Genomic DNA, 14,299 nt, shown 5'->3' on the forward strand with positions numbered 1-14,299 from the left:
GTTTGTATCATTGCAGGGACTAGGTTTCCCTATCTCAGTGAAACCAAAACATTATACTTAATTCTTGAGTCTGACATTTATGACATTTAAATAATAAACTCCAATGACTCCATATTCTTAGGTACTTGAATCAAGACATTTTTTTATTAAGCCCTTTTTACATCAGCAGATGTCAAGTGCTCTACAGAAACCCAGCCTAAAATCCAAACCGCGAGCAATGCAGATGTCGAAGCACGGTGGCTAGGAAAAACTCACCGTGTTAGAGATGGGCTTGACTGTGGTTAACATTTTATAATATCATATTTCTGTGTGTTAGAATGCTATTTTATGATGAGTATTCCCTATTGGAATTTGGCCTCCAGGTACCCTCTGTAAGGCCAGATGTCACCGTAAAGCAGGTCTCTGTAACTGGTATCTGGGCCCCTGAGCCTTAAAACCGTCCATGGGTGTCCTTATTAAGCGATTTAAGATGTTTCAAATGTATAGTCTATTCAACCCCAAGGTCTCTGCCTTGATTTAATGCTTTGGCACCGGGCACAGAAGGGTGAAACAGCGAACAGATAAGTAAAGAATATTTAGGTCATTCCTCCCCACTGGAGGGGGGGAGATTTTCTGCCAACCTCTTAGAGGAAAGTGTCTGTCTCCCCATATGTCTGTCTTTGTCTATTAGATCTTTAAAATATAGAAGTTGTTCACCTTATATTTTACATCAAGCATTTCTCCAAACTTTGACCAGTTTTCAATTCCTAACATTGGCGCTGTGAGCAGGGTGGGCTTCTCATCACCGGAGGACACGTGACAAAAGAGGTGAGTGCTCTTTCATTTTAATTTAGAATTAGATTAATTTGTTATAGTCACACCACCTCAACTGTAAAGTTAATGTTAAAAGTATTGACCACACTTGTCTCTGTGTGTGACCCCACCAATTTGGCAAAGAACTGAAGTGAATCGGACAACTGTTTGGTGTGGAAAGCATTGATAAGTGTGTTTCCTTCATATATTCCTGGGTTGTGAGTGCTGCATGACTGTCTGTATGTTTATGTCACAAGAGAGCTCTTTTCGCAACTTTTGGGTTGTTGTGTATTGCTATACAATCATGGTAGCTAGAGTGAAGGATTAAATTGAAGCTCCGTCTGACAGATATGGCTGAGGTGAAGGATTAAATTGTCTCAGCAGGATGAAACTCCAAATGACAGACATGGAACTTTTCCTTTTTATGAACAGGAGGGAAGGACCTTTTGGTGAAACTGCATATGATGATGCACAGTTCTGATTATTTCATATAAGCAGGATAAAAATGGGTATGCATGTGCTGACAATGTGTGATTGACTGTGCATATGATTTATAGTGAAGGCAACAGCGCATGTTGCGAGAGCTGGGTGCTGCAGCCTAATGTTAAAGTGATTCCTCAGCAGTGTTGGGTGTAGAGTACTCAAATTACTTTTTTGTAGTAAAGAGTAACTTAACGCAGTAGTTTTTCAACTGAGGTAATCCGTTAATTAGTTACTTTTTCAAATAAGCAAATTGTTACTTTTTTCTTTGTTTTGTTTTCTGGGCCCCAAAAAATTAAAATCCTTTCCCTAAGTTCACACACTTCCTGTTTCTTCAGGAAGGTTGTGGCGGGAAGCTAGCAAGATGCAGAGACAGCCTTTACATCGTGGAAGTATTCACATTGTTCTGAATTGGTAGAATAAAAGGAGAAAAAACATAATAAAAACTGTGCCAACTTAAAATATCAAGAAGCACCTTCAGGCCAAGCACAGCTCCACAAGACTGTTGAAGACCCACGCCAGCCGATTGCCGTTGATGCTGAAGATGCCCGTGCTTGCTTCCAAACAGCAACATCTAGATTTCTGTTCGGCTAAACCTGTAACCCCGAGAGAACTAATTAAACATGTATGCTTCTTTGATGATTGTAAGTAATTCCTTTGATTGCATGCCATTTATTTCAATGCATTATGTTTAGGATTGATCTGACAGTTTGCATTTGTGGTCAACAGTTTAATGCGCAGGGTATTTTCATATTTCAAGTCGGGCTTGTTGTGACTTAAAAGCCTGTATTTAGTGGCTTTAATATGTATATTTCGTTTCATAAAGCACCCTAAAATGTTGGTTTTGATTTATGGACAATGTTCCTTTGATGCGTTGGATTTATCAAGATATAAATTCGCAACACTTCTTTGCATTCATCAGAATGATTTATGTCGACAATAACAATGTTCCCGGTATTAGACCTTATAATTGTTTACATGGGAAGGACGTTAATATCTCTTTATGGGATTATGATTATATTGATTTAAAGATTTTTCAAGCAGAAGAAGCGCTTTGGGATATTTTATTGGGGCTCATTGTTGTTGTTTGGATCGATTCTCGAGACTATTGAGTAACAATGGCTTCCAGTATTAAGTACGGCATGTTTGTTCCACGAAATGTAAGAGAAAATGAATACCTTCTTAATGAATGCGGCAAATAGGAACAAATTACATGCACAAAAGCATAAATAAATGCGACAATAAGTGGTCTCTGAAGACCTGAGCAAGTATGAATTGAATGGGTAGAATGTAATGGCCCAGACCAGTGGTATCTGGTGTAAAACTAATTACAGATATAGCCCTTGGTTCACTCCAGACCTGACTGCCCTCGACCAGCACAAATACATCCTGTGGCGGACTGCACTAGCATCGAATAGTCCCCGCGATATGCAACTTTTCAGGGAAGTCAGGAACCAAAACACACAGTCAGTTTGAAAAAGCTAGCTGTTGCTTTCCTAACAGAAATGTGCATCCTGTACCTCTAACTCAAACGTTTTGGGAAACTAAAGTCCATGGAGAATAAGAGCACCTCCTCCCAGCTGCCCACTGCACTGAGGCTAGGAAACACTGTCACCACCGATAAATCCACGATAATCGAGAATTTCAATAAGCATTTCTCTACGGCTGGCCATGCTTTCCTCCTGGCTACCCCAACCCCGGCCAACAGCTCCGCACCCCTGCAGCTACTTGCCCAAGCCTCCCCAGCTTCTCCTTCACCCAAATCCAGATAGCTGATGTTCTGAAAGAGTTGCAAAACCTGGACCCGTACAAATCCGCTGGGCTAGACAATCTGGACCCTCTCTTTCTAAAATCCGCCCCCATTGTTGCAACCCCTATTACTAGTCTGTTCAACCTCTCTTTCGTATCATCCGAGATTCCTAAAGATTGGAAAGCTGCCGCGGTCATCCCCCCACTTCAAAGGAGGTGACACTAGACCCAAACTGTTAGACCTATATCCATCCTGCCCTGCCTTTCTAAAGTCTTCGAAAGCCAAGTTAACGATCACTGACCATTTCGAATCCCACTGTACCTTCTCTACTGTGCAATCTGGTTTCCGAGCTGGTCACGGGTGCACCTCAGCCACGCTCAAGGTACTAAATGATATCATAACCGCCATCGATAAAAGACAGTACTTTGCAGCAGTCTTCATCGACCTGGCCAAGGCTTTCGACTCTGTCAATCACCGTATTCTTATCTGCAGACTCAACAGCCTTGGTTTCTCAAATGACTGCCTCGCCTGGTTCACCAACTACTTCTCAGATAGAGTTCAGTGTGTCAAATCGGAGGGCCTGTTGTCCGGACCTCTGGGAGTCTCCATGGGGGTACCACAGGGTTAAATTCTTGGGCCGATTCTTTTCTCTGTATATATCAACGATGTCGGTCTTGCTGCGGGTGATTCCTTGATCCACCTCTAAGCAGACGACACCATTCTGTATACATCTGGCCCTTTGCACACTGTTAACAAACCTCCAAACGAGCTTCAATGCCATACAACACTCCTTCCGTGGACTCCAACTGCTCTTAAATGCTAGTAAAACTAAATGCATGCTCTTCAACCGATCGCTGCCCGCACCCACCTGCCCGACTAGCATCAATACTCTTGACGGTTCTGACTTAGAATATGTGGACAACTACAAATACCTAGGTGTCTGGCTAGACTGTAAACTCTCCTTCCAGCCTCACATTAAGCATCTCCAATCCAAAATTAAATCTTGAATCGGCTTCCTATTTTGCAACAAAGCCTCCTTCACTCACGCTGCCAAACATACCCTCGTAAAACTGACTATCCTACCGATCTTCGACTTTGGCGATGTCATTTACAAAATAGCCTCCAGCACTCTACTCAGACTGTATCCAATTTGCTATCAGTGCCATCCGTTTTGTCACCAAAGCCCCATATACCACCCACCACTGCGACCTGTATGCTCTCGTTGGCTGGCCCTCGCTACATATTCGTCACCAAACCCACTGGCTCCAGGTCATCTATAAGTCTTTGCTAGGTAAAGCTCCGCCTTATCTCAGCTCACTGGTCACCATAGCAACACCCACCCGTAGCACGCGCTCCAGCAGGTATATCTCACTGGTCATCCCCAAAGGTAACACCCCTTTGGTCGCCTTTCCTTCCAGTTCTCTGCTGCCAATGACTGGAACGAATTGCAAAAAAAAAAAATCGCTGAAGTTGGAGACTTATATCTCACTCACTAACTTTAAACATCAGCTATCTGAGCAGTTTACCGATCGCTGCAGCTGTACACAGCCCATCTGTAAATTGCCCATCCAAGATCCAAAAAAGTAAATTAAAACAATATACCTCATCCCCATATTGTTTTTATTTACTTTTTTTGCTCTTTTGCACACCAGTATTTCTACTTGCACATCATCATCTGCACATCTATCACTCCAGTGTTAATTTGCTAAATTTTAATTACTTTGCTACTATGGCCTATTTATTGCCTTACTTCCTTACTCCATTTGCACACACTGTATATAGATTTTTCTATTGTGTTATTGACTGTACTTTTGTTTTATCCCACGTGTAACTCTGTTGTTTTTTGTTGCGCTGCTTTGCTTTATCTTGGCCAGGTCGCAGTTGTAAATGAGAACTTGTTCTCAACTGGCCTACCTGGTTAAATAAAGGTGAAATTAAATTAAAAAACTGTACATCCCTACGTTTCTATGGCATTAAGCCTATGAAGATTTATGCTGATTTATACAAAGTAAAGTCGTTGTAGTTCAACAAAGTTTCTCCCCCATTTTTTATGTTCTATTCTTCTTTTGGTACAGTGGAACAAAGTTTACTTGTTTTCCAAATATTCTCAAACAAGTGCCAAAATGTAGAAAGACTGGTGGGATTTGAATGGCCAGCCAGGCGAATGGTTTGAGTTTTGGGTAGGGAAAACAAGATGGGAAAGCAGCCATGTCGACATGTGAAAGTTTTCTGACATAGCACTATGTCTGTTTTATATAATTGAATAGGATACGTTTTTGTCAATCTGACATGACTATTTCCAATTATTCTTTCTCAATTTGATAGTTTGCATAACATCAGGGATTTCAGTAAAAAGGTAATTTCATAGAAAAAAATTATATACTGCTCAAAAAAATAAAGGGAACACTTAAACAACACAATGTAACTCCAAGTCAATCACACTTCTGTGAAATCAAACTGTCCACTTAGGAAGCAACACTGACAATAAATTTCACATGCTGTTGTGCAAATGGAATAGACAACAGGTGGAAATTATAGGCAATAAGCAAGACACCCCCAATAAAGGAGTGGTTCAGCAGGTGGGGACCACAGACCACTTCTCAGTTCCTATGCTTCCTGGCTGATGTTTTGGTCACTTTTGAATGCTGGCGGTGCTTTCACTCTAGTGGTAGCATGAGACGGAGTCTACAACCCACACAAGTGGCTCAGGTAGTGCAGCTCATCCAGGATGGCACATCAATGCGAGCTGTGGCAAGAAGGTTTGCTGTGTTTGTCAGCATAGTGTCCAGAGCATGGAGGCGCTACCAGGAGACAGGCCACTACATCAGGAGTCCCTGGCGGCGTAGTGTGTTACTGATGGTAGGCTTTGTTACTTTGGTCCCAGCTCTCTGCAGGTCATTCACTAGGTCCCCCCGTGTGCTTCCGGGATTTTTGCTCACCGTTCTTGTGATCATTTTGACCCCACGGGGTGAGATCTTGCGTGGAGCCCCAGATCGAGGGAGATTATCAGTGGTCTTGTATGTCTTCCATTTCCTAATAATTGCTCCCACAGTTGATTTCTTCAAACCAAGCTGCTTACCTATTGCAGATTCAGTCTTCCCAGCCTGGTGCAGGTCTACAATTTTGTTTCTGGTGTCCTTTGACAGCTTTTTGGTCTTGGCCATAGTGGAGTTTGGCGTGTGACTGTTTGAGGTTGTGGACAGGTGTCTTTTATACTGATAACAAGTTCAAACAGGTGCCATTAATACAGGTAACGAGTGGAGGACAGAGGAGCCTCTTAAAGAAGAAGTTACAGGTCTGTGAGAGCCCGAAATCTTGCTTGTTTGTAGGTGACCAAATACTTATTTTCCACCATAATTTAAGTAAATTCATTAAAAATCCTACAATGTGATTTTCTGGATTTTTTTCTTCTCATTTTGTCTGTCATAGTTGACGTGTACCTATGATGAAAATTACAGGCCTCTCTCATCTTTTTAAGTGGGAGAACTTGCACAATTGGTGGCTGACTAAATACTTTTTTGCCCCACTGTATACATAGCACAGTCCGAATCTGGAAGCAAATTAAAGTCTACTTTGACCTTATACCAATATCATTCATGCTTCTTGTTGCCAGGAATCCCTCCTTCACCCCCTCTAACCTTGATAACACCTTTGAGCGATGGGGAGAGCTAGGGATCAATACCATAGGGGATCAATATATAGAAGGGACCTTTGCCTCGTTTGATTTGCTGAGGGAAACCTATAATCTTCCCAGAACTCATTTGTTCAGATACCTATAGATTAGAGACTGTTAGAAAACATCTTCCGACATTTGGGAATGCTAAACCTTCCATGTTTGACGGATGCATAAAAATATGCCCCACCTCAGGAAAACTGATATCTCGGTCTATATGGCGCTTTTAAATCTGTTAGCACACCTTCTACAGATGCCATTAAGGCAAAATGGGAGGAAGAGCTAGGGACTTACATTTCTGAGGCAGACTGGGAAGATAGCTCGGAGTATAGCTACACCTGCTCCATTAACTCCAGACATTGTCTCATACAATTCAAGGTATTATACAGATTACACTATAACAAAACAAAGCTGCATAGGATATTTCCTGATACATCTTCTATGTGTGATAAATGTAATGCTGCGCAGGGTACACTACTCCACCGCTTTGCCCTATGCTCTAACTTGTATGGTTATTGGTGTGGAATTTTTAGGATCTTCTCTGAAGTTTCGGAGACTTCAATTGACCCAGACCCGTTTCTGATCATCCTGGGTGTCACGCCCTGATCTGTTTCACCTGTCTTTGTGATTGTCTCCACCCACCTCCAGGTGTCACCTGTTTTCCCATTAGTCCCTGGGTACTTATTCTTGTTTCCTGTTTGTCTGTTGCCAGTTCATCTTGTTTTGTCAAGTCAACCAGGGTGTTTTTCCGTGCGCCTGCTTTTTCCTTTTCTCTGATTTTCCTCCCGGTTTTGACCCTTGCCTGCCTTGACTCTGATTCCGCCTGCCTGACCCTTCTGCCTGCCCTCGAGCCTGCTTGCCACTCAGTACTTCCTGGACTCTGACCTGGTTATGATCTTTTGCCAGTCCACAACCATTCTCTTGCCTGCCCCTTGGATTATAATAAATATCAGAGACTCTAACCATCTGCCTCCCATGTCTGCATCTGGGTCTTGCCCTGGGAGTGTCTGAAACCCTAAACAGATTAACCAACCCCCCAAAACAACTCATCTCTTACAGTCTCATTGTTGTTTTGGAAAAGGAAGGAAGCACCCTTTAACAAATTATGGCTCAGAGAATTGGTAAACACTGTACACTTAGAAAGAATTAGATTATTCTGAACAATAAATGATCAAGAATCGATCAAATCTGGCAAATCTTACTCGGACCATTCGGATTTTGTACATTTTAACCCACTCTCAACTGTCTACCCTTGGGCGGCAAGTGTTTGCCTCGGCACCCGAGCAGTGGGGGAGGGGGGGGAGATTTGATGGATGTTTACCTGTCCTTGTTCTGTGTCTTATTCTGTATCATTTACTTTGTATCTATAACTCTGGGTCTTTTTGTTTGTCTGCTCTTTTATGTTTAGATAATAATTGCATACTTGTCTTTTCAACAAAATACCTACACACCATTCTTGTGTGTGTCCAATAAAACATGTTTGAACAAGTAGAAAGCATCCGAGCGAGCGAAACAGCGCCCCTCTGTCTCTCCACATGTAGGCCATCTATCTGATGCTGCCTGGTCCAAACGAGTATGACATTGTTGCCACCGGTAGCATTGAAGGCAAGGGAAGCCAGCGAGCATTTGGCTTCCCTTGATAACATTTTTTATAGAAATTTGCCAATCAACATTGGTGCTAAACTGGCCAAGCTCAACTGAATGATCCTGGCGCACCAAATAAAAGTTAAGTGTCAAGGGAAGCCAGCTTGGATTCAGACGTCCCTCCTATCAAATCGCATTGAGAGCACGTCATTGACAGAAACTTGAATTGTTGCATCTCGTTGTGTTGTCCTACGGTAGCTAGCTAGATAAAATTGTCACTTTCCTAAATTAACCATGGGTGGAGATAGGGGTTTGGACTTGTGATTTTTGTTAATTCTCCATACTGGCCAATGATTGGCCAGATTGGTGATTTTGATCCAACCATTAATTAATACATTGTTGTGCCACTGGCCTGAGAGGATGGAAGTTCAATATGTACCTAATGTAGAAGGCTAATGTTAACTAGCTAACGTTGCCCATGAATGGAAGTTAGGCTAGCAAGCAAGCATGTTAGCCAGGTAGCCTAGGACAACAATTTAAGCATGTACTGTATGACAGAGTGATAAATCGTTTTGTCAACATGAGAGGCAGATGGCATTGGCGTTTCTCTACAAGTAAGGTGAGTCAACATGTTTTTGTACTCGCACACACGCGCACACACACACAGAGAAATCAGACAGCCACATCATATTTAGCTTATGTTGATTGGACTAAATTGTTTTTGGTATCTTTTAGTTGTCACTGTATTAGACTAAGCAGAGGTGATTATATGATGTTGAAGTTTAAATGGTGCTGGAATAGTGGAGGCAGCTCCTGATTTCTAGTGGTCCGAAAATGTTAGAAACATTAACTTGCTTGACCATGCTGTAGGTCATGTAACTGTCTGTTACTGTACATGGAATATGCTTTGTGGACTTAACTGGACAGAGGTTGCTATATGGTTTTGTGATAAAACAAAAGGTGTGGTTGAATTTATTCTGCCACTGTCTTCTTAATGTCTCGGCCTTTATGCCTACAGTATATGCCTCTGAGCAAGGCAGTTAAACCAAATCACATTTTATTGGTCACATGCAGATGTTAATGCGAGTGTAGCGAAATGCTTGTGCTTCCAGTTCCAACAGTGCAGTAATAGCTAACAAGTAATCTAACAAATTCACAACGACTACCTTATACACTCAATGTAAGGGGATGGAATAAGAATATGTACATATAAATATAAGGATGCACAATGGCCGTGCGGCATAGGCAAGATGCAATAGATGATATAAAATACAGTATATACATATGAGATGAGTAATGTAGGATATGTAAACATTATTAAAGTGGCATTATTTAAAGTGACTAGTGATACCTTTATTAAATCCATTTATTAAAGTGACCAGTGATTTGAGTCTGTATGTTGGCAGCAGCCTCTCTATGTTAGTGATGGCTGTTTGAAAATAAGGGAGAGCCGCACACTCTAGGAGCTCAGATGCAAAAATGTAATATCCAACGTTTCGACAGCCAAGCTGTCTTCATCAGGGTATAATCACAAACACTGTGAGATGACTCGTTTATATAGTGTCAAAAGACACACAGGTGTCTGTAATCATGGCCAAGTGTGGCCTAATATCATTGGTTAATTCTCAAATATAAAAATGGCATACAAAGAACAGCATACAAAAAAACAAATGGATAGCATACGATCATAGATTCATTTTAGACTACACAAGCTTACAAACAATTACAATGGCAAAGTCACAATAATCACAAGAATGGCTTCAGATCAAAGGGGGTGACCTTGATCATTTATTGTTAAAACGAGAGGCTGCATGGATCTTTAACTTAAAGACCCTTGCTCCCTTCGGTCTCAACATAGACTTTGATCTGAAGCCCTTCTTGTGATTATTGTGACTTTGCCATTGTAATTGTTTGTAAGCTTGTGTAGTCTAAAATGAATCAGCTCTCCTCCCCTGTGTCCCGCTCCCAGAAATCAACCAAGTGCTATTCACTCACCTGTGAGGAGAACCATCCTTTTGCAGTTTGAACTAGCCCTGACATCACTATTAGACATTGAGACCACATATGCATTTGCCTGTTGTCTTTTCTTTGTGGGTTTTGTCTTACACAGTGTGAGAGAAAAATGGCAAGATTATGTTATAATACTTTTATTGCATCATGGTTGTTTTGTTTCAACAGTATAGAGTATTCTTAACTAATGTGTATGTGGGTTCTACTGAGGATGGGCCTCTGGGAGCTAACACTGACAGGAGATTTACCATGTCTTTTGGGTGATAAAACCTAAAGAGCGTTCCAGAGCATGAGTTAATGTTTCTGTTCTATACCGTACCAGGGAGAGATGGTTCCAGTTTGGAGTTGGAGGGCTAGACACTGGTCTATACAATGAAAACTGTTGACACAGCAGATACTGTCTGCTATGTTTTATAAGTATCTTTCATACACATCTTAATCTTGTGACCCATTCTATAAATCTGTTGTTCGTCATGCAGGTTGAAAGGGGTGTATCTTGGCTATAAAAGACCTTTGTATCGGCGCTCTCAACGGATCATCAGAAACGGTGATTCGTCGACCAGCCATTGCTATTGCAAAGCTCTCACTAGTAAAGATTTAGTTTAAGTATAACTGACTTGTGTGATACGTTTGTCTCTCCTCATTTGATAGTAAAGAAATGAACCACCACAACAGTCTACACAGTGTAGTGCATTTTAGAATTGAAGAGCACCAAATCACCAACTACAGATACACATTCTTGTTAGAGCATCTCGAAGACGAAATTCAATGTAGAATCAGTTTGACGAGGTGACAAACAGATTATGTTTTACTATTGTAACATGCAGGGATAATAATTCTATTGTCTCTGTCAGGAGCCCAGGCTTTTGCCGTAGATGGTAGAGTTCTCCTCGCTGGACCACACAATCTTAAGCACTCCTCTCTCTATATACATTGATTGGTAGGTTACACTATATTTAGATACTTCCTGAGACACCTTTTTCTATTTGTCTTCGTACTTAATAAATGGTGAAACACTAAATGTGATAATGTTCTTTATTTGAATGTATATGCATGAAACGTACATTATGGAAACCATTCCTCACACTCAATCATAGTTAGTAGTAGAATAATAGATTGGCATGAATTTGGCACCGTCAACTTCTAAAAGGTTAGTTGGAAAGATAGGCTAATCATTTAAACCACCTAAATATATTCACATTAACTGAACATTTAGTAGATGAAGCTCAAACATTAATTTCCCAACTACTTTTTCTATAACCCTGCAGACTATCATTCTCCATACCGTATATTCCAATGCATCCAACACTATGCATGCCCACCATGGCATTGGGCAATATGCTGACATGAGGACTCATCTGGTTTAAAAATCAATCTCTGGTCATCTTATTCTAGAGCACATTGTATATATTTTGCCCAGCTGTTTTTAGAGAAGATTGTATTGCAAGATATGCTGTGTTGGCTAATATGCATATGCAGCTGTAGTTTTTAAACCTCCATTCTATATGACTGAATGTTTCTTTAAGCCAGCAGCTAGTTACTTGAAATGGGACATAATCGTTCCAAAATTTTCCGACAGAGGTAAAGACAGTTTCAAGTTGGATATTCAACGGATATTCGCGCATTCAAACCTCAATAGCTTTCAAACCACTTGAGCCACAGACTCCAAATAAGTGTCATTATGTTGGAAAAACTGTGCACAACATTGCACAGGTCTTATTTTCACGATTTGGACATTAATTCGCTTTCCAAAGTTAATAAACATGTGGAAATGTGAGCAGCATTTTGTGTTCCTACTTGAATTAATTAGGGAGTATAAACAAAGTACACATTTTTTTACATTCAAATTTCAATAGCTCATTGGTCATGTGACCTACTTGACTCAACGAAGGTCCAGAACATCCACTGACCACCCTTCTATATTGCACACCCTTCAGTTAATCCATTTTCATCTCACAAGATTTTACATGAATTTTTCAACATTTAGAATTTCAATAGCTCCTTGGTCATGTGACCTAGTGACTTCAAACAAGGTTCAGAATGTCCACTCAGTGGGCCTACACATTGCACACCCTTTAGTTTGTCCATTTTCATCTCACAAGATTTTACATAAATGTTTCTAAATGTAAAATTTCAATAGCTCCTTGGTCATGTGACCTACTGACCTCAAACAAGGTTCAGAATGTCCACTGACTATACCTTCATATCGCACACTGATGTTTTTCTACTTTCATATCATGCTATTAGACTTAAATCTGTAAGCTTTGCAGGCCTTCATTTCACATGGGTGTTAAAACATTTTTTTTAAAGTTAATAAATGTTCCAGCCTCGCAATAACTATCTTTCACATGGACACTGAAAAGATCGGCAAATGGCTGTATATGGTATGGATCAAGGACAGGAGAGGTGTTCGAACAGAGGTGCTTAAAGGAAGGCGCACAGGTAGGCCTCATGAAAAACAATGTTTCATATTCTCTTTTTAATCACAGTAATAGGGAGGGATTTTTCAGTCAGAGTGAGCTTGATAAGGTGAAAGAATCCTTTTCATAGCATCACTTTCATATACTGTACATTAAGACCAATCCTTCTACGTTGAGTATTACACGGAACCCAAACAAGGATGCGCCGTGCGCTATCGCGCATACATTTATTTTGTCCCCGTACACCAAACGCGATCATGACACGCAGGTTGAAATATCAAAACAAACTCTGAACCAATGACATTAATTTGGGGACAGGTCGAAAAGCATTAAACATGTATGGCAATTTAGCTAGTTAGCTTGCACTTGCTAGCTAATTTGTCCTGGGATATAAACATTAAGCTGTTATTTTACCTGGAATGCACAAGGTCCTCTACTCCGATAATTAATCCACACATAAAACGGCCAACCGAATCGTTTCTAGTCATCTCTCCTTCTAGGCTTTTTCATCTTTGAACTTATATGGCATCTAAACTTTCATAGTATTACCACGACGACCGCCAAAACAGTTCGTCTTTCAATCACCCACGTGGATATAACCAATGAGGAGATGGCACGTGGGTACCTGCTTCTATAAACCAATGAGGAGATGGGAGAGGCAGGACTTTCAGCGCGATCTGCGTCAGAAATAGAAAGGAGTTCTATTTAATCCCTTGGCATCGCAGACGCTCGTTGGCATGCGCGAGCAGCGTGGGTGCAATAATTGAATAACATGGATTTCTACATTTATTTTTCGACGCTCGTGCACGCGACGTGTCCGGTCTGGTCAGCATGTTAGAACGCAGTTTCCATAACCTGATAATGACTTGATATTTGAGTGCATTCACAACAAGCCACCTGCACTTACAAAATGCTGTAGTGCATTTGAGGGTTGGCTTTTCTGATGAAAATAATTATTTGATGCATGGCCTACTATTTCTAACTGGAAAAATAAATTCCTACGTCTTTTGTGAGTAAAATCCTATTTCAAACATTTATTTAGGTACATTTTTGTGAACAGGTATGAGGGTTGTGATATGGGTCATTTAATAGTAAAATCATTTAAGGGATCAATACATTTCTATATTGCTTCCCCAGTATCTGCATGAACCATCGGGCCAAGTGTTTTTGGTTGACCCTGCTGGACAGAAAGAGAAGGAGGAATCGGAACACGCTGCATTCAAATTCAGATCTTAAGTTATTCCATTGTACTGGATCTAATACATATTAGCATTTTACATACATTCATAAGTGTAATAATTTTTTATGACACTGAAAAACTCTTGGCTGCTGCTACTGTCACTTTCAGACATGCGCAGAGCAGACTGAAAGGGTAGCTCTTGACTTGAACCACAGGGGTTCTCTGTAAAGAGAGAGTAATCCAAAAAGCACAGACACACCCCTTGACTTACAATTGGCACCGTTGACCTGTATGTATTCTCTTCTGATTGGCTCTGTGGTGCACAGTCTGGCAGTCTGACTAAAGTGCCAGAGGTATGAGGAGAGACATCCTCCTTTGTATTTATGGGAACGAATATTTCGTAACACTTT

General features: G+C 40.9%; 1 protein-coding gene across 2 annotated transcripts in view; it reads left to right on the forward strand.

Annotated features, from left to right (window-relative positions):
- LOC106602512 (zinc finger protein 69 homolog) overlaps positions 1–14,299 on the forward strand; it is a 506,109-nt gene that overhangs the window by 326,965 nt on the left and 164,845 nt on the right. The gene's annotated exons all lie outside the window — the stretch shown is intronic.

The sequence above is a fragment of the Salmo salar genome, chromosome ssa04 (assembly GCF_905237065.1).
Source record: "Salmo salar chromosome ssa04, Ssal_v3.1, whole genome shotgun sequence".
In the NCBI taxonomy this organism is placed as follows: domain Eukaryota; kingdom Metazoa; phylum Chordata; class Actinopteri; order Salmoniformes; family Salmonidae; genus Salmo; species Salmo salar.